Genomic DNA, 24437 nt, shown 5'->3' on the forward strand with positions numbered 1-24437 from the left:
GAATAATCTAATTGAAGTAATGAACTCAAATGTCTTTGCTGTGTTTTAACTCATGATAAATGTCTACCATCACCTCAGTTACGCAATCCCTAAAATGCATGATAATGAAAAAAAGGGGATGGGTTTAATCACCGAATTACAAGGAGGGTGGAACTATGATTTACAACCCACAGGAAATCTAAGCAATGTTTTTTCAAACAAGAGTTCCCAAAAAACACGCACAATCTCCTTTTGTGTAATAGAACTGCCAGACTGAAACTGATGTACACTGATTATATCAGTCAGTGCAAAATGTACAAGTTTCTAGCTTGGTCGGTTGCACTTGTCTTCAAATCATGACCTGCAATGGTGCAGTTCACTACACTATATAAATGTCAAATGGGTTCATCTCAGCTATATCTGAACAATGGTGTGCAACATCCATTAAACAAAGTAAAGCCACAAAAACTAGACAGGGATTTTACCTGAACGGTCACATTTATTATTGCGCTGTTCTTTCAGGATAATGATCAAGTCCAACTTGCCAATTTTCAGCAATATATCAATAGTCAACTGTTTCTACATTTACAGTTTCAAATATGTAAAGCAAAACAAAAATTCAAAATACCGTTAAAAGGCCAGATCAGTCCATATATCGAAAAGAAAGTTAGATGGTTTAATGACATTTTTAGAACAAGTCATAGATACATGTTAATCTAGGAAAGAGGCAGAAAAACTGACAACAGGGTAAATTGACAACTCAAAAATAGCTCTGAATAAATGTCCATGACATGCAAAGACAAACAGTTATACTGAAAGTACAGTGCAGGATAAGGAAATATGAATGTACAAGTTTGGAGAAGACCACAGTCGTCAATCTGGTCAACCCAAGTACAAAAGCTGTTCACATCATATTACATCCATCTCTACACACAATTGCCAAAAAAAACTATCCATCTCACTTGAGTTTGCAAGCACCACCACCTTCAAGTTCTCCTTCAAATCACACACCATCCTGATTTGGAAATATATCTTCATTCCTTCACTGTTGCAGAGTTAAAATTCTGAAACTTCCTCCCAACAGCACTGTTAATGTGCCTACATCTGAAGGACTGCAGAGGTTCAAGGTGGTGGCTCACCACCATCTTTTCAAGAGCAATTAGAGATGAGCAATAAATGCTGGCCTTGCCAGTGACGCTCACATCCCAAGAATGAATAAAAATCTGGCTTCAGTGGCTTCATAAGCATGCCTGAACTTAACCAATGGTAAAAAAGAAGTGCCACTGAAGTGCAGTTTGCAGCAGTGGTAAATTCAGCAATTACTAAGGAGGAGTTGCGAGCACTGAGTTTATTTGCCCCTCTCACAACCAAAGGGAGGGAGAGAGAGAGAAGAGAGAATCACGGAATGGTTACAGCACAGAAGGAGGCCATTCAACACTGTTTTTGTGCTGGTTCTCTGAAGGAGCAATTCACCCAATGCCACTTCCCCGCCTTCTCTCCATAACTGTAAACATTTATTTTTTTCAGATAACAATCCAATTCCCTCGATTGAACCTGCCTCCACCTCTGGCAGTGCATTCCAGATCCAAACCACCTGTGCATAAAATAAGTTATTCCTCAGCTCACCATTGTTTCTTTTGCCAATTACCTTAAATCTGTGCCCTCTAGTTCTCGATCCTTCCACCAATGGTAACAGTTTCTCCCTAATTATTCTAGCATAATTTTGAACACCTCTATTAAATCTTCTCTCAACCTTCGCCAATCTATATAGGTAACAGAAGTTCCTTATTCCTGGAACCATTCTCATGAATCTTTTCTGCACCCTCTCTAATGCTTTCACATCCTTCCTAAGGGCTGGTGCCCAGAACTTTTTATTTTATTATTCATTCATGGGATGTGGGCGTCACTGACCATCCCTAACTGCCCTTGAGAAGGTGGTGGTGAGCTGCCTTCTTGAACCGCTGCAGTCCATGTGGGGTAGGTATACCCTCAGTGCTGTTAGGAAGGGAGTTCCAGGATTTTGACTCAGCGACAGTGAAGGAACGGTGATATAGTTCCAAGTCAGAATGGTGTGTGCCTTGGATGGGAACTTGGTGGTAATGTTCCCATGCATCTGCTGCTCTTGTCCTTCTAGTTGGTAGAGGTCGCTGGTTTGGAAGGTGCTGTCTAAGCAGCCTTGGTGCATTGCTGCAGTGCATCTTGTAGATGGTACACACTGCTGCCACTGTGCGTTGGTGGTGGAGGAAGTGAATGTTTGTGGATGGGGTGCCAATCAAGCGGGCTGCTTTGTCCTGGATGGTGTCGAGCTTCTTGAATGTTGTTGGAGCTGCACCCATCCAGGCAAGTGGAGAGTATTCCATCACACTCCTGACTTGTGCCTTGTAGATGGTGGACAGGCTTTGGGGAGTCAGGAGGTGAGTTACTCACCTCAGGATTCCTAGCCTCTGACCTGCTCTTGTAGCCACGGTATTTATATGGCTCCTCCAGTTCAGTTTCTGGTCAATGGTAGCCCCTAGGATTTTGATAGTGGGGGATTCAGCAAAGGTAATGCCATTGAATGTCATGGGGAGATGGTTAGATTCTCTCTTGTTGGCGATGGTCATTACCTGGCATTTGTGTGGCGCAAATGTTACTTGCCACTTATCAGCCCAAGCCTGGATATTGTCCATGTCTTGCTGCATTTCTACATGGACTGCTTCAGTATTTGAGAGTTGCGAATGGTGCTGAACACTGTGCAATCATCAGCCAACATCCCCACTTCTGACCTTATGATTGAAGGCAGGTCATTGATGAAGCAGCTGAAGATGGTTGGGCCTAGGACACTACCCTGAGCAACTCCTGCAGTGATGTCCTGAAGCTCAGATGATTGACCTCCAACAACCACGGCCATCTTCCTTTGCGCTAGGTATGACTCTAACCAGCAGAGAGTTTTCCCCGATTCCCATTGACTCCAGTTTTGCTAGGGCTCCTTGATGCCATACTCGGTCAAATGCTGCCTTGATGTCAAGGGCAGTCACTCTCACCTCACCTCGAGTTCTTGAGACACAATACTCCAGCTGACTACCTCCCTGACTGTGTTAGGATGCAGTCCTGTGCCAATGAACACAGGAGCCATTTAAAGCAGCACTGCACATGCACTGAACCTGATCGACGGTGAGTGACAGGGCTGTTCTGTAAAGCATAGGAGCCAAAAGGTTTCAGCGGGGGCATAACTGTGCTGATAAATTGCAAATATAAAGTTCAAACCTACATAGAAAGTAGTGGGAGACACTTGCTTGGCAGTAAAAACTTTGAGGCAAAATCAATCCACTTTATTCTCACTTTTATTACAGAGCAAATCTACATGCAGAGATCTGAACTAAGGAGCCAGGGTCAGGGTAGGAACCTGCCTGCCTCGCTTGGGGAAAAAAATGAATAAAGGAATGAGAACTGAGGAGTAAAAAACAACTAAGGATCAAGGAGTAAAGGAATAAATAAATCATTTTGTGAACTGGTAATTGGAATTAAAATATACATTTGTTTTAAAGAAGGCTGAAAGTTGCGCAGTGCAACTCTACATTCTTTAGCCTGTAAAAACCTCCAGTCAAATCTCTATCTCCATCCCAGTGATACCCCTCAGACATACACACGCACACTTATTAAGTATAACTAAAAGCTGAAACTATAAATCCATTTTGGCAGAACAGAAATATAAGTCTAAAGCCTCACTAACAACACACAGTACTCAGGTCAAAATATGGTAAACCGGAACAAATAGCTGCACTCTGCAGGCAAGATTAATAGTACACTGCTCCGATTAAAACAAACATAGCATTACTAAGTAAATATGCGAATGTCCCAGTTAAATGTAGGACCCATCAAACAAAATTAAGCAGAAAAATCTGCTCTGCAATGAGCTGTCAAAATATATTAAGGACAGTGAAAGGTATGAACAATACAATTTTCTGTTTTTAATGCATATGTCTGTACAAACATTCCTGACAAGTGCATTAGTTTTTCAGGGATCCCAGAGTACTTAAGGAAGTGGCCCTAGAAATAGTGGATGCATTGGTAGTTATCTTCTAAGATTCTATAGACTCTGGAACAGTTCCTACAGATTGGAGGGTAGCTAATGTAACCCCACTATTTAAAAAGGGAGGTAGAGAGAAAGCAGGGAATTATAGACCAGTCAGCCTGACGTCGGTAGTGGGGAAAATTTGAGAGTCCATTATCAAAGATTTTATAGCAGAGCACTTGGAGAACAATGGTAGAATCGGACAGAGTCAGCATGGGTTTACGAGAGGGAAATCTTGTTCAACAAATCTAATAGAATTCTTTGAGGATGTAACTAGTACAGTTGATGAGGGGGAGCCAGTGGATGTGGGTTTATTTGGACTTTCAGAAGGCTTCGACAGAGTCCCACATAAGAGATTAGCATGTAAAATTAAAGTGCATGGGATTGGGGATAGTGTGCGATGGATAGAAAACTGGTTGGCGGACAGGAAACAAAGAGTAGGGATAAATGGGTCTTTTTCCGAATGGCAGGCAGTGACTGGTGGGGTACCGCAGGGTTCAGTGCTAGGACCCCAGCTATTCACAATATACATTAATGATTTAGATGAGGGAACTAAATGTAATATCTCCAAATTTACAGATGACACAAAACTTAGTGACTTGTGAGGAGGATGCAGAGAGGCTTCAGGGTGATTTGGACAAGTTGAGTGAGCGGGCAAATGCATGGCAGATCAATATAATGTGGATAAATGTGAGGTTATCCACTTTGGTAGCAAAAACAGGAAGGCAGATTATCTGAATGGCTATAAAAAGAGAGGGGAATATGCAGCGAGACCTGGGTAGGCGGTGGCGTAGTGGTATTATCACTGGTCTAGTAACCCAGAGACCCAGGGTATTTCTCTGGGGACATGGGTTCAAATCCCATCAAAGCAGAAGGTGGAATTTGAATTTAATTAATAAATCTGGAATTAAAAGCTAGTCTAATGATGGCCATGAAACCATTGTTGATTGTTGCAAAAACCCATCTGGTTCACTAATGTCCTTTAGGGAAGGAAATCTGCTGTCCTTACCTGGTCTGGCCTACATGTGACTCCAGACCCACATCAATGTGGTTAACTCTAACATGCCCTCTGAAATGGCCTAGCAAGCCACTCAGTTGTACCTAACGGCTACGAAGTTAATAAAAAGGAATGAAACCGGACAGACCACCCGGCATCGACCGAGGCACCAGAAACGACAATGGCAAACCCAGCCCTGTCGACCCTCAAAGTCCTCCTTACTAACATCTGGGGGCTTGTGCCAAAGTTGGGAAAGCTGTCCCACAGACTAGTCAAGCAACAGCCTGACATAGTCATACTCACGGAATACGACCTTACAGACAATGTCCGAGACACTGCAATCACTATCCCTGGGTATGTCCTGTCCCACCGGCAGGACAGACCCAGCAGAGGTGGTGGCACAGTGGTATACAGTAGGGAGGGAGTTGCCCTGGGAGTCCTCAATATCGACTCCGGACCCCATGAAGTCTCATGGCATCAGGTCAAACATGGGCAAGGTGATTACCACCTACCGCCCTCCCTCAGCTGATGACTCAGTACTCCACCATGTTGAATACCACTTGGAGGAAGCACTGACGGTGGCAAGGGCACAAAATGTACTCTGGGTGGGGGACTTCAATGTCCATCACCAAGAGTGGCTCGGTAGCACCACTACTGACCGAGCTGGCCGAGTCCTAAAGAACATAGCTGCTAGACTGGGTCTGCGGCAGATGGTGGGGGAACCAACACGAGGGAAAAACATACTTGACCTCATCCTCACCAATCTGCCTGCCGCAGATGCTTCTGTCCATGAGTGTATTGGTTGGAGTGACAACCGCACAGTCCTTGTGGAAACGAAGTCCCGCCTTCACATTGAGGATACTGTCCATCGTGTTGCGTGGCACTATCACCGTGCTGAATGGGATAGATTTCGAACAGATCTAGCAATGCAAAACTGGGCATCCATGAGGCGCTGTGGGTCATCAGCAGCAGCAGAATTGTACTCAACCACAATCTGCAACCTCATGGCCCGGCATATCCCCCACTCTACCATTACCATCAGGAGACCAACCCTGGTTCAATGAAGAGTGCAGGAAGGCATGCCAGGAGCAGCACCAGGCATACCTCAAAATGAGCTGTCAACCTGGTGAAGCTACAACACAGGACTATCTGCATGCCAAACTGCGTAAGCAGCATGCGATAGACAGAGCTAAGCGATCCCACAACCAACGGATCAGATCTAAGCTCTGCAGTCCTGCCACATCCAGCGTGAATGGTGGTGGACAATTAAACAACTAACTGGAGGAGGTGGCTCCGCAAATATCCCCATCCTCAATGATGGGGGAGACCAGCACATCAGTGCGAAAGATAAGACTGAAGCATTTGCAACAATCTTCAGCCAGAAGTGCCGAGTTGATGATCCATCTTGGCCTCCTCCTGAAGTCCCCAGCATCACAGATGCCAGACTTCAGCCAATTCGATTCACTCCACGTGATATCAAGGAACGACTGAAGGCACTGGACACTGCAAAAGCTATGGGCCCTGACAATATTCCGGCAATAGTACTGAAGACCTGTGCTCCAGAACTTGCCGCGCCCCTAGCCAAGCTGTTCCAGTACAGCTACAACACTGGCATATACCCTGCAATGTGGAAAATTGCCCAGGTATGTCCTATAAACAAAAAGCAGGACAAGTCCAACCTGGCCAATTACCGCCCCATCAGCCTACTCTCTATCATCAGTAAAGTGAAGGAAAGTGTCATCAACAGTGCCATCAAGCGGCACTTGCTTAGCAATAACCTGCTCAGTGACGCTCAGTTTGGGTTCCGCCAGGGCCACACAGCTCCTGACCTCATTACAGCCTTGGTCCAAACATGGACAAAAGAGCTGAACTCCAGAGGTGAGGTGAGAGTGACTGCCCTTGACATCAAGGCAGCATTTGACCGAGTGTGGCATCAAGGAGCCCTAGCAAAACTGAGGTCAATGGGAATCAGGGGGAAAACCCTCCGCTGGCTGGAGTCATACCTAGCACAAAGGAAGATGGTTGTGGTTATTGGAGGTCAATCATCTGAGCTCCAGGACATCACTGCAGGAGTTCCTCAGGGTAGTGTCCTTGGCCCAATCATCTTCAGCTACTTCATCAATGACCTTGCTTCAATCATAAGGTCAGAAGTGGGGATGTTCGCGGATGATTGCACAATGTTCAGCACCATTCGTGACTCCTCAGATACTGAAGCAGTCAGTGTAGAAATGCAGCAAGACCTAGACAATATCCAGGCTTGGCCTGATAAATGGCAAGTAACATTCGCGCCACACAAGTGCCAGGCAATGACTATCTCCAACAAGAGAGAATCTAACCATCTCCCCTTGACATTCAATAGCATTACCATCGCTGAATCCCCCACTATCAACATCTTAAGGGCTACCATTGACCAGGAACTGAACTGGAGTAGACATATAAATACCGTGGCTACAAGAGCAGGTCAGAGGCTAGGAATCCTGAGGCGAGTAACTCAGCTCCTGACTCCCCAAAGCCTGTCCACCACCCACAAAGCACAAGACAGGAGTGTGATGGAATACTCTCCACTTGCCTGGATGGGTGCAGCTCCAACAACACGCAAGAAGCTCGACAAAGCAGCCCGCTTGATTGGCACCCCATCTACAAACATGCACTCCCTTCACCACCGACGCACAGTGGCAGCAGTGTGTACCATCTACAAGATGCACTGCAGCAATGCACCAAGGCTCCTTGGACAGCACCTTCCAAACCCGCGACCTCTACCAACTAGAAGGACAAGGGCAGCAAATACGTGGGAACACCACCACCTGCAAGTTCCCCTCCAAGTCACACACCATCCTGACTTGGAACTATATCGCCGTTCCTTCACTGTCGCTGGGTCAAAATCCTGGAACTCCCTTCCTAACGGCACTACCTACCCCAAATGGACTGCAGCGGTTCAAGAAGGCAGCTCACCACCACCTTCTGAAGGGCAGTTTAGGGATGGTCAGTGATGCCCACATCCCATGAATGAATAAATAAAAAAACCTGGGTGTTCTCATACACCAGTTGCTGAAAGTAAGCATGCAGGTGCAACAGGCGGTAAAAAAGGCAAATGGTATTTTGGCCTTCATAGCGAGAGGGTTCGAGTACAGGAGCAGGGATGTCTTGCTGCAATTATACAGGGCCTTGGTGAGGCCACACCTGGAATATTGTGTGCCGTTTTGGTCTCTTTATCTGAGGAAGGATGTCCTGGCTATAGAGGGAGTGCAGCAAAGGTTTACCAGACTGATTCCTGGGACGTATGAGGAGAGATTGAATCAGTTAGGATTATATTCGCTGGAGTTCAGAAGAGTGAGGGGGGATCTCATAGAAACCTATAAAATTCTAACAGGACTTGACAGGGTAGATGCAGGAAGGATGTTCCTGATGGTGGGGGAGTCCAGAACCACACGTCATAGTCTCAGGATACGGGGTAAACCTTTCAGGACTGAGATGAGGAGAAATTTCTTCACCCAGAGAGTGGTGAGCCTGTGGAATTCACTACAACAGAAAGCAGTTGAGGCCAAAACATTGACTGTTTTCAAAAAGGAGTTAGATATAGCTCTTGGGTCTAAAGAGATCAAAGGGTATGGGGCGAAAGCGGGAACAGGTTACTGAGTTGGATGATCAGCCATGATCATAATGAATGGCGGAGCAGGCTCAAAAGGGCCAAATGGCCTACTCCTGCTCCTATTTTCTATGTTTCTATGTTTACACTTGGCAGGGATGGGTATTAGGTTATGAGGAATGTTGGCCAAGACAGCAGCAGAACTCAGTATTATTATACAATTTTTTCACAAAATTGAATTCTATCCACAAAGTTAATCTGGCTAAACAGCAAATAACACACCATTTTCGTCAGTTTACAGTTGATATGGATGTCAATTTGGAAAATCCAATGCTCGGTCAACCGAGACATCCAAAAGATATTTGTTTAATCTTTGCACTCAAAGTGAGGGATATCAGTGCTGAGAAAATAAACTCTCTGCTACTTTTGGCAACAGATCAAGGAGCAGATACTTCTTTGTCAGGTATAGCAAGGCTTAAATGTACTTAATTTCATTGGTTGTATTTTAAAGAGACTTGTGATCCTGAAGAATTTATGACTTTCGTTCCATTGTAACAAAAATTTGCTTGCGTCAAGTCTGTCAGTATGACTCAATTTCAAAACTGAAAGACGTATGTGTTTTTCGAGAGCGAGGCAGGTGTCTGCTACATGCTTTTTATTTACAAAAGCAAAATGCTACTGATGCTGGAAATCTGAAATGGCAACAGAAACACAAAATGATGTGTTATTTGCTGTCTAACCAGATTAACACAGAAACAGAAACAATGAAACACAGCAGATCTGGCAGCATCTGTGGAGAGAGAAACAGAGTTAATGTTAACATGCTGCCAGACCAGATGGTTTTTATTTTATTGGACTATTAGAGGCACACTTGTGAAAAGTTAGTGGTACATCTACAGCATTGATTTATCCCACCACTAGAGGACAGTGAGGCTGTTATACAGCTGACTCGCAGCCTCCAGGGTCAGAAACCAGCACTGCAATGGGGTGGCACCAGATTGCACTTTTCAGTCCAAGCCAGAACTTGAACATTTTGCAGCTGCTGGATCCAGAATAGCATGATCTCAAACATTGGATGAAGCTTTCTATTAGCCTATCAGTAGATGAAAGAATGCATACTGTAACTCATATACTATCAAAGGTTACATCCACATTACAGCAAGCACCCTCCGTAAAACTGTGGGATACTTTTGGGCTAAAGAATTATGGAAATAATCCTCTTCAAGATGTTTTGAACATCAGGGACGACTTGACAAGTCCCGAGAGCCACTATTCAATGCCATTTAAAAGATGGACTCCTCCAGGAACATCTTCACTCCTCTTTCCCAGAAGAGTGAATCAAACAAATTTGTCTAAGCTTATCTTCAAGGGCCATTTCGGTACATACCATGGAGCCCTGAAGGTCACAGATGAAGGTTGAACCACTGTTCAGACATATCTACAGATGCCGATATGAAAATATTTTGGTGTCCCGATTCAGGATTTAGCTTTCAGTGAGGCAAGATCCAAATGTTCCATGTCTCAATGCTCAAACAATACAAACCAGCGAATAAGAAATATAAATCAAACTGAATTGTCTGGGCTTCATGGGACTGGATTGCTGGGTTGAGGGATTGGAAAGGATCCAGGGTCATAGTTTGGAAACTCTACTATTTATAATACAACACCTAACGTAGTGAAACAATTTAAGAACAATCATAGAGTTATACGGCAAGAAACAGGCGCTTTGGCCCATCGTGTCTGTGCCAGCCATCAAGCACCTAACTATTCTAATCCCATTTTCCAGCACTTGGCCTGTAGCCTTCAAATGGTCATCTAAATACTTCTTAAATGTTGAGGGTTCCTGCCTCTACCACCTCTTCAGGCAATGCGTTCCAGATGCTAACCACCCTCTGGGTGAAACATTTTTTCCTCAAATCCCCTCTAAACCTCCTGCCCCTTACCTTAAATCAATGCCCCCTGGTTATTGAACCCTCTGCTAAGGGAAAAAGTTTCTTCCTATCTAACCTATCAATGCCCCTCATAATTTTGTATACCTCAATCAGGTCCCCCATCAGCCTTCTCTGCTCTAAGGAGAACAACCCTAGCCTTTTCAATCTTTCTTTATAGCTGAAATGCTCCAGCCCAGGCAACATCCTTGTGAATCTCCTCTGCACCCTCTCCAGTGCAATCACATCCTTCCTATAGTGTGGTGCCCAGAACTGCACACAGTACTCCAGCTGTGGCCTACCTAGCGTTTTATACAGCTCCATCGTAACCCCACTGCTCTTGTATTCTATGCCTCGGATAATAAAGGCAAATATCCCATATGCCTTCCTAACCACCTTATCTACCTGTGCTGCTGCCTTTAGTGATCTCAAGTACACCAAGGTCCCTCTGACCCTCTGTACTTCCTAGGGTCCTACCATCCATTGTATATTCAACAGTATTAATGCTTAGGCTAAAAACAGGTCGGGGTGATTCCATTCCAAACTCTTCGGCCCAGCTTTGTTTTAAATAAACAAATACACGCAAACTTACCCAATACTGGTTCTGAGAGATTTAAGATACATTTGGGAATGAGGCAGAAGGGAATCCAATTGTCTACCTTAACTACTGTTATATGCAAGTAGGATAATCAAAACACAAATGTTTCTTGTAGATTTTCATTAACAGTAAATGGGTTGCCCTGACTAATTTGGGTTTAAAATCTATTTTTTTCTGAAGAATGAAATTTTACTTAAATAACTTTGTCCTTCAACTATTTATTCATTTGCAATTCATCTGCTACAAAAACATTAATGCACAAATATACATTAGTAGCTGTAGACTTTTAGAAAAGCCACTGCTGATGGACTGCAGGGTCCAGATTGTAGACAGTAGCACGTGATAAACAACAGAATAATCTATACACCTATAAACATGATGCCAAATCAATGTAGCCAATATCCAGGTGCGTGGGAATGTACTGCTGACACTTCCAAATTATCAATTTCTTTTTGTAAATTCTACATTTTTGATATTGAAGGAACAATTCTTTCAACATGTTGCTGAAACCTCTAGTGTAAGTTAGTTTCTTTCAAACTATTTATATTGAAGTTCAGAGGACATCATTAACATTCCAGACGTCACACTACAAGGTTCAAAAGTGTAAAAAACACAAAGATATGCTGCTCCTTCCCAATTTGGTGATGAAAATGTATACTCACCAATCAGTAAACTGAAAGCAATTTATGTCTGACTGACCTCAGGGCCTATTTAAACAATTCCCTGCAGCAAGTCTCTGATATATTGCCTTAAAAAAACAGGAAAGTAGCTGATCACAGCTGTGCTCCAGATCCCATCTCCTGAGCAATGCCATGGGAGATCAGCCAGCATACGTAATTATTTTGTCCCTTAGCAAATGCACGTGTTTTTAACTACTTCTTGCTACTCTGAGGTTGGAGGCAGTAGACCTGTCCTCAAGCAGGCCATTTTGCTTTTGAGTTACCTGCTGGATGTAGGCGAGCAGCCTGTGCTAGTGTAAACTCAGAGCTGACAGCTTCCCTCACAGGTTAATTCTTAGCTTCCTGCTGGCACCGTCACCAATGGCCAAAAACAATTCAAATCTGCATCCTATCAATTAGTGACAAAGGATGTTGAAACTTTATTCTATCACCAATTACAATGTTATATGGCACCTTGGGACATTGTTATACATTAAACGGTGCTATATAAATGCAAGCTGTCATCAGTGCTTTTACCTTTCAATGTATTACTACTACAGAAGCAATTTTATATGCTAAAGCCTTCTTGGTATCACATAACCCATCTCTAAATGACAGTGCTAAGGTCTTGGGAACATCAGATTGCCTTAGATGAACATAACATAATACTGTTAGGGGTCTTTTGCAGGACGATAATACAGGTTTCACAGGTGAATCTCCTGAACTAAAGTCAGAGATAATGGATTTTTACATGCAGAACCGAGGGGTGCATCATCTAACTGGCGTGGATGCAGAAAAAGCCTAATTAAAACGTGGCATTATTTATGCATTCTGCACAACAAACCAACTGTCAAATAACATCCAGAAAGTTTTACAGATTAGTAAGTAGTTTTTATCCTTATTCGTTGTTTGGCATATAGCAAAATCTATTTTTTTTTTAATTCTATAGAAAGAAAAATTGTTTTAGAGAATGTCATTTGCTGGAGTTACTCCATGTTTAAAATAAATGAAAATGTGCCTCAGCTGCTTCCTGTCTATTTGGAAAAAAATGTTCTATAAATGCAGAGAGCCCACTGACGTGAAACCAAATGCAAGAAACCTGACAGACTCAACACAGGCATGAAACCTAGAGAAGGAAAAAGCGTTGGAGCAAAATTCAACTGTCATCGTGCTTTATAAATGTATGGAGTGTTTGGAAAGTCAGTTCCATAGGCATCACCACAAAGTTTGTCATTTAGAGATTTTATTAAGGGACTTCAAACAACTGATCAGTAAGTCTGCCTCCATTGAACTGATCAGGAAGTCTGCCGACACGGTCAGCATACTATTCCACATTTGTGCTGCAATTTAGAAGGATTATCGTGAATGTTCTGTGGATTTTAAGCCCAGACTCCAGATTACTCGTAACATAGCCACTACACCATTGTAACCCTCTATTTAACAGTGGCACAGTGGTTAGCACCGCAGCCTCACAGCTCCAGCGACCCGGGTTCAATTCTGGGTACTGCCTGTGTGGAGTTTGCAAGTTCTCCCTGTGACTGCGTGGGTTTCCTCCAGGTGCTCCGGTTTCCTCCCACAGCCAAAGACTTGCAGGTGATAGGTAAATTGGCCATTGTAAATTGCCCCTAGTGTAGGTAGGTGGTAGGGGAATTGAGGGAAGGTGGGGATGTGGTAGGAATATGGGATTAATGTAGGATTAGTATAAATGGGTGGTTTATGGTCGGCACAGACTCGGTGGGCTGAAGGGCCTGTTTCAGTGCTGTACCTCTAAATAAATTTCCCTCTACCCAGTTAATAAAACTTCCTAAGTGTATTTTTCCACGTAACTGGACACAGCGACTGATTGCTGTGGGAAGCTTGTAGCAACATTCTGTTGCCCTTGCGTTAAACACTGCTGGTTACAATCACTCAATTCAAATCTCTCAAATCTTTGAAGTGCTCTTTGGGTTAAGCTCACTGAGGTCAACCGAAGTTGAAAGCTGGAGTGTGACTCTCAAGGGGAGTAATGCTTTATAGCAAAAAATAACTATAAGCATTTGTTAGATCCAAGCTCCATAAAAGGATAAGGGTTACCTCAACTAATTATTTACAGTCTAATAGAGACAGCCAGCAACTCAGTTAAGAACTACAAGTATGGCATCACTAAAACAAGAAAGCTTTCTCCCTGACTTATCAAAGTGAGGAAAGTGATTCTAAAAATGGTGAAAAAACAGAATGCAAGAAATAGGTGAGAGAGAAAGCAAAGAGTTCAAGGTTGAACTTTCATCTGAATGTTCTTTAAGGGTCACGTTTGCCAGTTCAGATGAAAAGTCCTATGACACTATCTAAAACAGCAAGAGGCTCCCCCCACTGTCCTGGCCAACATTCTTCCCTCAATCACTACCTAAAACAGATGAATGGGTATTTATTGTTCTGTGCAAATTAGATTATATGGCTACAGTATCTGCACCTCAAAGTAGTTCATCGATGTGAAACACTTTGTGAAATCCTGACGACCTAAAAGAAAGTATAAAAATTCAAGTTATTCTCTTTCTTTAGGCAGAGCTGTCTTATTGGGCTGAATGGCCTTTTCTGCTCACATGTGATAAACCTGCTGTGCATTTCCTGTTTACATTTCAGATTTCTATTCATAGAGTCATAGAGATACAGCACTGAAACAGGCCTATCAGCCCACCAAGTCTATGCTGACCATCAACCACCCATTTATACTAAATCCTACATTAATCCCATATTCCTTACCACATCCCCACCTACCAACACTAGGGGCAATTTACAATGGCCAATTTACCTATCAACCTGCAAGTCTTTGGCTGTGGGAGGAAACCAGAGCACCCGGCGGAAACCCACGCAGACACAGGGAGAACTTGCAAACTCCACGCAGGCAGTACCCAGAATCGAACCAGGGTCGCTGGAGATGTGAGGCTGCGGTGCTAACCACTGTGCCGCCCACATATTGTTTGTCTTTGGTTCACAGATGCTCACTGTCTCACAAAGGCAAGTGACTGACAGTCTGCTTTATCGCAACCTGCATTCATGGTGATGTAGATGCATTATCTGCAGAGCAGCACAAAACTGGTGGCTGTTTACACTCTGAAGCCATAAAAGGTAATGGAATGAACAGAATTAGATGCTGTGGTGATGTGCCTGGATAGCCCTGCACCAATAGATAGCCCACACTCCAGAAATCCATTTCCTTTCCCCACAGCTTGGCTGGAGACAAATTGACTTGATCTCACAAATCATCAGCTCTTTCCTTTTTCCTCACAGAAAAGTACTTTACTGAAGAGCTTTCTGCCAAATTTCTCTGCCGCAAATGCATTTTATTCACTGGCTGTAGTCTATCACAATTCTCAGCTCTTCTCAGACCATTATTTTGTTTCATTTCTTATTGAACTATTACAATGTTTCATTCTTCCTGCCGTGCTGCTTGCTCTTAATTACATCCTCAATCACAAACTGCAGTCACAAATCTATGCGTATTTTCTGCAATAAAAACCTAGAAATACAATTTCTAGAAATAAACAATCATCATCATCAAAGATCCTGTGACAGTTCCCTACACTTCTTCATCCCTAACCCTAACCCTGGTGTTCGTGGTTGCCCTTTCATTGACTTGTTACATTCCAGTCATTGCATCATTTGCAGGTTGTGGATTCTGTTGCCCAATTCAACAACGGGCTTATCTGTCTTTTGATGATATTTTCACTATTACAGGCTGCATTGACCCCACCACGCCCACCCACTCCCACCCCGGGCCAGGTACTCATGTGCCCAAAGTTATTGGCAGTTTCTGCAGGTGGCCCTGCTATCCAACCATGCCCAGCACTTGGCTATGACCAACTACAAGCAGTGCCCTCTACTGTCATTATGTTAGATGATGTCAATACCTGACCTGACACAATACCCACAGTTCAATTTTTCTCTGGGACAGGTTATGAAAAAAAAAAAATCACAACTACTTGACCAACAGTGTATAAGTTCCCAATTTCAACTATCAAAGCTATAAGCACTGAATACCCTCCTCATCCTGCCACCCTTCACCCCACCCCAACCCATGACCCACTTAGGGTAACAACAGAGCCGGAGGTCACCATATTATAGCCAGTCACATGGCACTACTGGTAGGGGCCAATGAGAATAATAGACTTGTGATAATTCATGACATTACAACTAGCTATTACTGGTGTCAACATCAGCCTCAGGTGAGATCCACCAGTCTCCAAGTCATCAGACGTCCTAGTTGGCAACCTGAATTTACTATGCCAAATAACTTGCTTTGAATCTGTTTTATCATATGCGATGTGTACTTTTATCATGAGTAAGCTCAAGGAGATGCCTCTTGGGAGAGCAGCCAGCATGTGCCACTCTCTTGCAGTTAAATACTGAAATGGAGCTGGGCTCCTGAATTGGAAATATTCTAGTACCCCACATACTCAGCCATGGTGTGCCATCCTAACGAATGGAGCAAATGGCTGAGACACAAACATTTTATCACAGAAATTCCGGTTGAAGCCAACTCAGTGCATTTATTGTGCTATCCAGAGTACTCCATTAAATTTTCAGAGAGCAATAAGTTGATCGACTGAGCAGGATTCACACCTTTGGAGTTGAAGGAACGAATGCAACGTTAAAGAGCCTGACACATCAATGAATTATTTTAAAAGAAAACAGGATGGCCTTATTCAAAGAACACTATAAACTTTCTTTGGCCTCCTTGTCTCGAGAGACAATGGGTAAGCGCCTGGAGGTGGTCAGTGGTTTGTGAAGCAGCGCCTGGAGTGGCTATAAAGGCCAATTCTAGAGTGACAGACTCTTCCACAGGCGCTGCAGATAAAAGTTTGTCGGGGCTGTTACACAGTTGGCTCTTTCCTTGCGCTTCTGTCTTTTTTCCTGCTAAGTCTCTTCAACTCGCCACTCTTTAGCCCCGCCTGTACGGCTGTCTGCCAGCTCTGGCGATCACTGGCAACTGACTCTCATGACTTGTGGTTAATGTCAGAGGACATCATGTTGCGTTTGCAGACGTCTTTAAAGCGGAGACATGGACAGCCGGTGTGTCTGATACCAGTGATGAGCTCGCTGTACAATGCGTCCTTGGGGATCCTGCCATCTTCCATGCGGCTCACATGGCCATGACATCTCAAACGCCACTGGCTCAGTAGGGTGTATCTGCTGGGGATGTTGGCCGCCTCGAGGACTTCTGCGTTGGCGATACAGTCCTGCCACCTGATGCCAAGGATTCTCCGGAGGCAGCGAAGATGGTATGAGTTGAGACACTGCTCTTGGCTGACATACGTTGTCCAGGCCTCACTGCCATACTGTGCAAAAGTGTCATCTCAGGATTAAACAATAGCTGTGTTCCAGTAAATGATGTCTTCAACTTTATAAACAGTGCATTCTACTATTGTCAAAACTCACTGGATACAATGTGTGCAAACATAAAAACAGAGGAACATAGGAGCAGGAGTAGGCCATTCAGCCCATTGAGCCTGCCCCGCCATTCAAAATGATCATCCACTTCAATGCCTCTATCCCCACATGATCCTCATATCCCCTTATGTCATTGGTATTTAGAAATCTGTCAACCTCTGCTTTAAACATACTCAATGACTCAGCATCCACAGCCCTCTGGGGTAGAGAATTCCAAAGATTCACAACCCTCTGAGTAAAGAAATTTCTCCTCATCTCAGTCCTAAGTGGCTTCCCCCTTATTTTGAAATTGTGTCCCCTGGTTCTAGACTCCCCAACCAGGGGAAACATCTTGCCTGCATCTCCCCTGTCTATCCCTTTAAGTATTTTGTAGGTTTCAATGAGATCACCTCTCATTCTTCGAAACTCTAGAGAATACAGGCCCAGTTTCCCCAATCTCTTTTCAGAGGACAGTCTCACCATCCAGGGAACATGTCTGGTGAACCTTCGTTGCACTCCCTCTATAGCAATAATATCCTTCCGAAAGTAAGGGGACCAAAACTGCGCACAGTATTCCAAGTGCGGTCTAACCAAGGTTCTATACAATTGAAGGAAGATTTCACTACTCTTGTACTCAAATCCTCATAACTGTAGATTTTTCTACCCATCTGTAATGATATTTTCAGCGTAGAATGAACTGTTGGAGCTGCTTTTAAAATACATCCAAGGACGATCAGCAGATCAGGCCAGGATATCTGTATTAGCTCTGCTGGATTAAACCCAGCTAACACCAGAATGTCCAACATGTCAGATTGAAGTCTGATGATTTTTCTAATCTATATTACAAAACAGAGCTTAATTAAATTTGTGAATTCTTGCGTATCCATCCCGAATTTTGGAACGGTGTTTGGCGACTAACACAAGTTGGGCTTTATAACGTATCTGAACAATATTTACAAGAAAGGAGAGATGGCTATTGTATGAAATTATTGTGTTAGGGCATCACTTACTGAGCACTTGAGGTGTACGTACTCAACATAACACAATTCCTGATGTTCATTGTTAGGTTTCTCACAAAAACTCAAACAATATTGCTTGATTTTCTTTGCAGTGTTTTTTACTTTATAAACAGCAAACTTCTAAAGCTTCATTGGTCTAATGCTGAGCGACCTGCTAGCTTTTTACTATCAAGCAAAAGGATTTATGTGACATTCAAAGATTGCACATATTTTGTTTGAAGGTTGTAAAAAAAAAATCAATTCAAAAAGGGCATTTAAACCTTTTTCAAAAAATAGAAACATGATTAATAATAGCAACACATTGAGAACTACATGGTGCTGGACCCTGTCAAGTGCTTTGAAAAGTCCAACGCATTGTAAAATGATTTCCAGAAGCACGCAACAGCAATTACCAGTGGAACAGCTATGCTGAATACCACACCGTTAATCACGCAGATCAGCAGTGCAGTTCTACTAAACTGCTTCTGGAACGCTGGTATGTGGCTGGTTGAGATTCTGTGGCAAGAGGAGTTATGCCATTTTCTAAGATGTACCTGTGTTGATTCATTTGAAGGGGTGGGGGGGGGGAAATGAGGCGCTGATGTCCACGCACCGTACATCATCCTAGAAATGTTACATCTACTCAGATATTTGCAGGGAGCTTTACAGTTGATGAAATTCAAACAGCATAGAGCTATATATTTAAAAAAATCTAATTAGGCAAGCACCTCAGAAATCATTTTACCAATTACAAGAATCACAACGAAGAGGAAATGGAGCCTATGATGGATGTGTTTGTGAAAAATGGGTGAGTTGGACAGAACGGTGCAAAGTCTTCAATTATACCTGGCCACAACAAATGGAACATTAATTAGCACTGAGGGATTTCTGCAGCTCAAAGGCCATCTTTCAGTTTGGGCAGCTGTTGCTACTGTCTGTCCATTCACAGAGACTCTTGAAGGAATCCTATTCCAATGCTTTGGTTGAACATTGACTGCCCTTTTCCACTTTGAATTTTCAAGAAAATAAATGAGCAAGTATGTATCAATACACACCTAAACAAGCAATTAGCATGCTCACAACAAAAGAGGAGGAAAACTATCCCAGTTGGACAAATTTTTTTATTTGTTCGTTCCATGGCCAAACCACTGATTTCAGATCAGAAGCCAGGAACAACCATTTAATTTGCATCAACCTTACAAATAAGATCTGCAAGCATTCAAGCAGACTGAGTGATAGGTACACCAAGTTGAAACTGGAGGAATGGCAGCATGGAGTGAGTAAATTTCAATTGTAGAGGCCTGTCTGGTAAATATTGGTACTTTTCAAACTCCAGATTGGCTCCCATGGTTACACAGGCTTTAATATTGCAATGGTTGTAAGTAGCATAAAGAAAAAAAGCTTTAAGATTGTGCCACATGACATTAAAATGGTCACTCAAGCATTCCACTTGCATTTTTATATAAAACACACAAACATTTAGATGAGTATCAAGTAAGCTGATGTCATGTGTGAACAGAAACAACGGAAATATTTTGCTTCCAAACTGATCATCCTTTCAGTTAAAATATTTTGAGTTGTAAATTCCTGCCAAGTAAACAGTTGTTATAGCATAGCTATTCAATACTACAGAAGTCCACTTAATGTTGTATTGTCACTTGTTCAGGATGGATAGTGGCCATTTCGATGGCTGCATTAAAAGCAAGAACATGGGAAGCTACAGAACTTAAAATAAACAAGCAGGTTTAAGACAGTGCATTGAGTGTTAAAACTCTCCAATTTTCTGAAGCACAGGAGAAAAGAGGGGCAGGGAAAAGACAGACTGGAGGAGCTCAGGCTCTTCAGCCCTGAGGTGGGGAAACATTTTAAAACAATGCGATATTAACTGGAATAAAAACAAGAAATGCTGGAAATACTCAGCAGGTCTGGCAGCATCTGTGCAGAGAGAAGCAGAGTTAACATTTCAGGTCAGTGACCCTTCTTCAGAACTGGCAAATATTAGAAATGTGAAAGGTTTTAAGCAAGTAACGCGGGGGTGGGGCAAGAGATAACAAAAGGAGAAGGTGTAGATAGGACAAGGTCACAGAGAATAACCCACCAGAAGGTCGTGGAGCAAAGGCAAACAATATGTTAATGGTGTGTTGAAAGACAAAGCATTAGTACAAATAGGGTGTTAATGGACTGAAAACTGAACAGCCACAAGTATAAACATGAAAAAAACAGTGGGTAGGCAAACTGAACAAACCAAGATAAAATAAAAAATAAACAAAAAAAAGAAAAAATAATTAAAAATAAAAGTAAAATGGGGGGCCCCGTCATGCTCTGAAATTACTGAACTCAACGTTCAGTCTGGCAGGCTGTAATGTGCCTAATCGGTAAATGAGATGCTGTTCCTCGAGCTTGCGTTGATGTTCACTGGAACACTGCAGCAATCCCAGGACAGAGATGTGAGCATGAGAGCGGGGGGAGTGTTGAAATGGCAAGCAACCAGAAGCTCGGGGCCATGCTTCCGGACTGAGCAGAGGTGTTCCACAAAGCGGTCACCCAGTCTGCGTTTGGTCTCCCCAATGTAGAGGAGACCACATTGTGAGCAGCGAATACAGTATACTACATTGAAAGAAGTACAAGTAAATTGCTGCTTCACGTGAACGGAGTGTTTGGGGCCCGAGATAGTGAGGAGAGTGGAGGTAAATGGGCAGGTATTACACCTCCTGCAATTGCAGGGGAAAGTGCCGCGGGAAAGGGAAGAGGTGGTGGGGAGTAATGGAGGACTGGACCAGGGTGTCGCGGAGGGAACAATCCCTGGAATATAAACTGGAATAGGTAGATAAATTCCAAATATTACTTCACTGTCACTCAGGACAGTAGTTTTAGGTTAATTTAGGACTGACATCCAGAAAAACCTTTGTACAAAGCATGATTAACATACACAATGATCTTGAAATAAAACAGTGAAAGCAAAAACCTTAGATTCATCTAACAAACTGGAGGAACTAAGCTTTTTTCCCTTGGGTGAGCAGAAAGGGCCTGAATTGCACTTGTCTTGTGATTGTTATTTTTCATTTGAGTCTAGTCTTAGATTTTTTTGTGTAGAATTATAATACTGTAACTTCACTGAATAAGACAGCACGTGCAACATAAAAATATTTACTTTTGACAGGTGAATATTAAAAATAATCTGCAAGCAACATCAGCTCATGAATTGAGCACCATTTGGATTTCCTGCCTGACACATTAAGTCAAGCTGTAGATCTTTCAACAGTCTACACTGATCCAGACTTCTATTTAGCGTATAACTTGTTGTACTTGGGAGAATACTCCCAGCTTCAGGCAACACAAAATAAGTTCCTCCTCTCCCTAGATTTTGGAAATTGTGCAAAGTTCTAGCTCATTACCACCATCCCCCCCACCCCCCTATTTCTCCAGGCCCACTCCCCCTACACATACTCCTGACAGCAATTGCATAGGAACTATTGTATTCTATGGAATATCCAGCCATGATATTTATTACCTGCTGGCTTACAGTGACTGCAAAAAGCCAATTCCATGCATCTTATAATCACATTTTCAGCTTTACTCAGAGTAGGAGTAGGCCATTTAGCCCATCGAGCCTGCGCCGCCATTAAATACAATCATGGCTGATCATCCACCTCAATGCCTTTTTCCCACACTATTCCCATATCCTTTTATGCAATTTATATTTAGAAATCTGTCAATCTCTGCTTTAAACAAATTCAATGACTGAGCTTCCACAGACCTTTGGGGTCGAGAATTCCAAAGATTCACAACCCTCTGAGTAAAGAAATTTCTCATCTCAGTCCGAAGTGGCTTCCCCCTTATTTTGAAATTTTATTCCCTGGTTCTAGACTCCCCAACCAGGGTAAACATCTTACCTGCATCTACCCTGTCTATTCATCTGTATGTAAACATTTGGAACATTTATCTGAATACAAATTTGATGTAAAAGTAATTGTTTTAATTCTGGGACCTATACATTCCACTGGTAAAGCAGCTGAGGAGCTTAATAATACCTCCAATTTTGAACAGGTCATCGTGGTACCACATGAATTAATGTTGGATCAATCCATGAGTTACGCGTTATTTGCTTGACTCAATTCTTGTCCTTGAGAATGAGGAACAATGAGGGCCTGCGGCTTAGAGATTTATTCGAGTACTTTCCTCCAACAATTAGCAACTTTATATGTGAAGAAAGCCTTTCGCAACTGAAATGTATGTGGTGAAGGAACTTGGATGCCTCCATGATGAGAAATGAAGTTGGCAGCAGCCTTGTGCATGCCAAGAAGGTCCAAAATAGAGGGCAGGCAAATAGAAATTACGCTTTGGAGAAGTAAGTCACCACCCAAGTGTAATGTGACAGCCATACAAAGGGCTGCTACGGCAGTACCCAATGCTGTGTCATCAACATTGTCATCATTTCACAGGCTACATTTACAAGATTGTTAAATGTTTTGCCATAGCTTACCAGTGGAGCACAAACTGAGAGCGATACAGATATGCGCAGTGCAGCCTACTTTAGCTTAAATCCATTCCTGCACAGAGTTTTAATAATGTTACATATATCATGAAGTGGTAGCGACAGGTGAATGATGAAGTGAAAGATGTGGCAATATTGCAAACCATTACTGTAAATGCTTAAATAGGAAATCACAGACTCTAGACTTAGATTCTTACCAAAAGACAAAACAGTCCTATTTAAGTTTCACATGAAGGCTGGAAAAGGTGCTCTAAATATTGCTAGAGCTCTAGCAGATGGGCCAGCTAGCTGGTGCTTGTAGGCCACACTTAGTACAGCTGGTGTATAATAGGCAATCACAACATTGTCCTGATAGGCAGGACACAAAAAGGTCAGAAATAATGATCAATACCAGTCTGACTTTAAAGGGGAAGTCAGTCACCTTTGATGGTGGCGGTTGAGGGAGAAACATTGGCCAGAACATTAGGATAAATCCCTGTTCTTCTTTGAATAGCATCAGTTGTCTTGTTCAAATGGCAGCAACCCTGCCAATGCAGCATTACCCTCCCAGAAGTGTCGATTTAGATCATGTACACTAGTCCTGGAATGGGATTTAAATGCACAAACTTCTGTCTCAGAAGCCAGTGTGCTACAAGTGAACCAAGTTGATGCAAGAATACACTCAAAAAAACTAAACTTTAACAAATTCAAACAACCATAATTTATCCTTTAATTTAGTGCCATTTCATGTAAATTATAAGCATGCCGTAACATCTTCAAGACCAGGAACTGCAACAAGAGTCGGTGTTTTTTTTAAGTATGAAAGAGTTAAAACAAACTCAATCCATCAGTTGCAAGAAATGCCGGTGCATTTAAGTGGATTATACTGCAATCTTAATAACATAAACCTCTGGATAATAGAATTCATTTCAGCCTGTCCTGGGAGGTTCTAGTTAATAAGGTTTTATCTATATCAGAACAAGTTTGTATTTTATTCATAAAAATGGATTCCATATCATTAATACTTAAGAATCTGAAAAGTGCTGGGATTAGACTGCAGGGGCCTCAGGGGCCCACTATCATCATTCTGAAGCACCCTGGAGTATGCCATGATGCTCAGTGTCTTTGCAGAGGGACTGTAGAATGTCATGGCAGACTGACTGAGCTGCCTACAAGTCTTTATAACTAAACTCTTTTGCTGCTTTTCTCTGTAGAATGCCTTGTAGCAAGACTAGTTAATGCTGTACCTGCAAACCCAGGAAAAATTTTAATGTATAACATGTGAATTACACAGTAAGCTCGGGTCTCTTGTGGACTTTACCAATACACTGCCTTGCTTAAATGTTAGAACGGTACTATAGATTATTGTAATGTTTTCTTCAGGTTATTGTCGAATAATAAGTAATCAAATTTTATAAATTTAAATCTTCAATAAAAAAGCAACATAGTACGTAATATTCAGCAATTTTGACAAATTACAAATTTAGAACAGAACTAATGGTTAAAGACATCTTGGAAACCAAATAATCTGGTTCTATTTATCAGAGGTTTCAGCCAGTGTTATGCAGTAAACTACATGCACCACTCAGGATCTGAACAGTAAATTACTATGTAGCTTTTGTGTTTTCTGACTGTCCTATCCCAACCAATTACACTTTCTCAATCAGATCTTTGAAAGCATTTCTCTTGCACTAAATCATGATGCAATGGGGATACAAGCTGATTATCTGATGAAAGAAGCTGACACAGCTACTAGAA

General features: G+C 42.6%; 1 protein-coding gene and 1 long non-coding RNA gene across 9 annotated transcripts in view; one reads left to right on the forward strand and one right to left on the reverse strand.

Annotated features, from left to right (window-relative positions):
* The window catches only part of LOC137355388 (serine-rich coiled-coil domain-containing protein 2-like), a 636521-nt gene that overhangs the window by 278420 nt on the left and 333664 nt on the right, over nucleotides 1–24437 (reverse strand). The window lies entirely within an intron of this gene.
* The window catches only part of LOC137355390 (uncharacterized), a 74036-nt gene continuing 61969 nt past the window's right edge, over nucleotides 12371–24437 (forward strand). Inside the window, exon 1 of the long non-coding RNA XR_010970917.1 lies at nucleotides 12371–12682. This is a non-coding gene — a long non-coding RNA (uncharacterized lncRNA). The remainder of the gene's footprint in view (nucleotides 12683–24437) is intronic.

Source organism: Heterodontus francisci, chromosome 42 (genome assembly GCF_036365525.1).
Source record: "Heterodontus francisci isolate sHetFra1 chromosome 42, sHetFra1.hap1, whole genome shotgun sequence".
Taxonomy (NCBI): Eukaryota; Metazoa; Chordata; class Chondrichthyes; order Heterodontiformes; family Heterodontidae; genus Heterodontus; species Heterodontus francisci.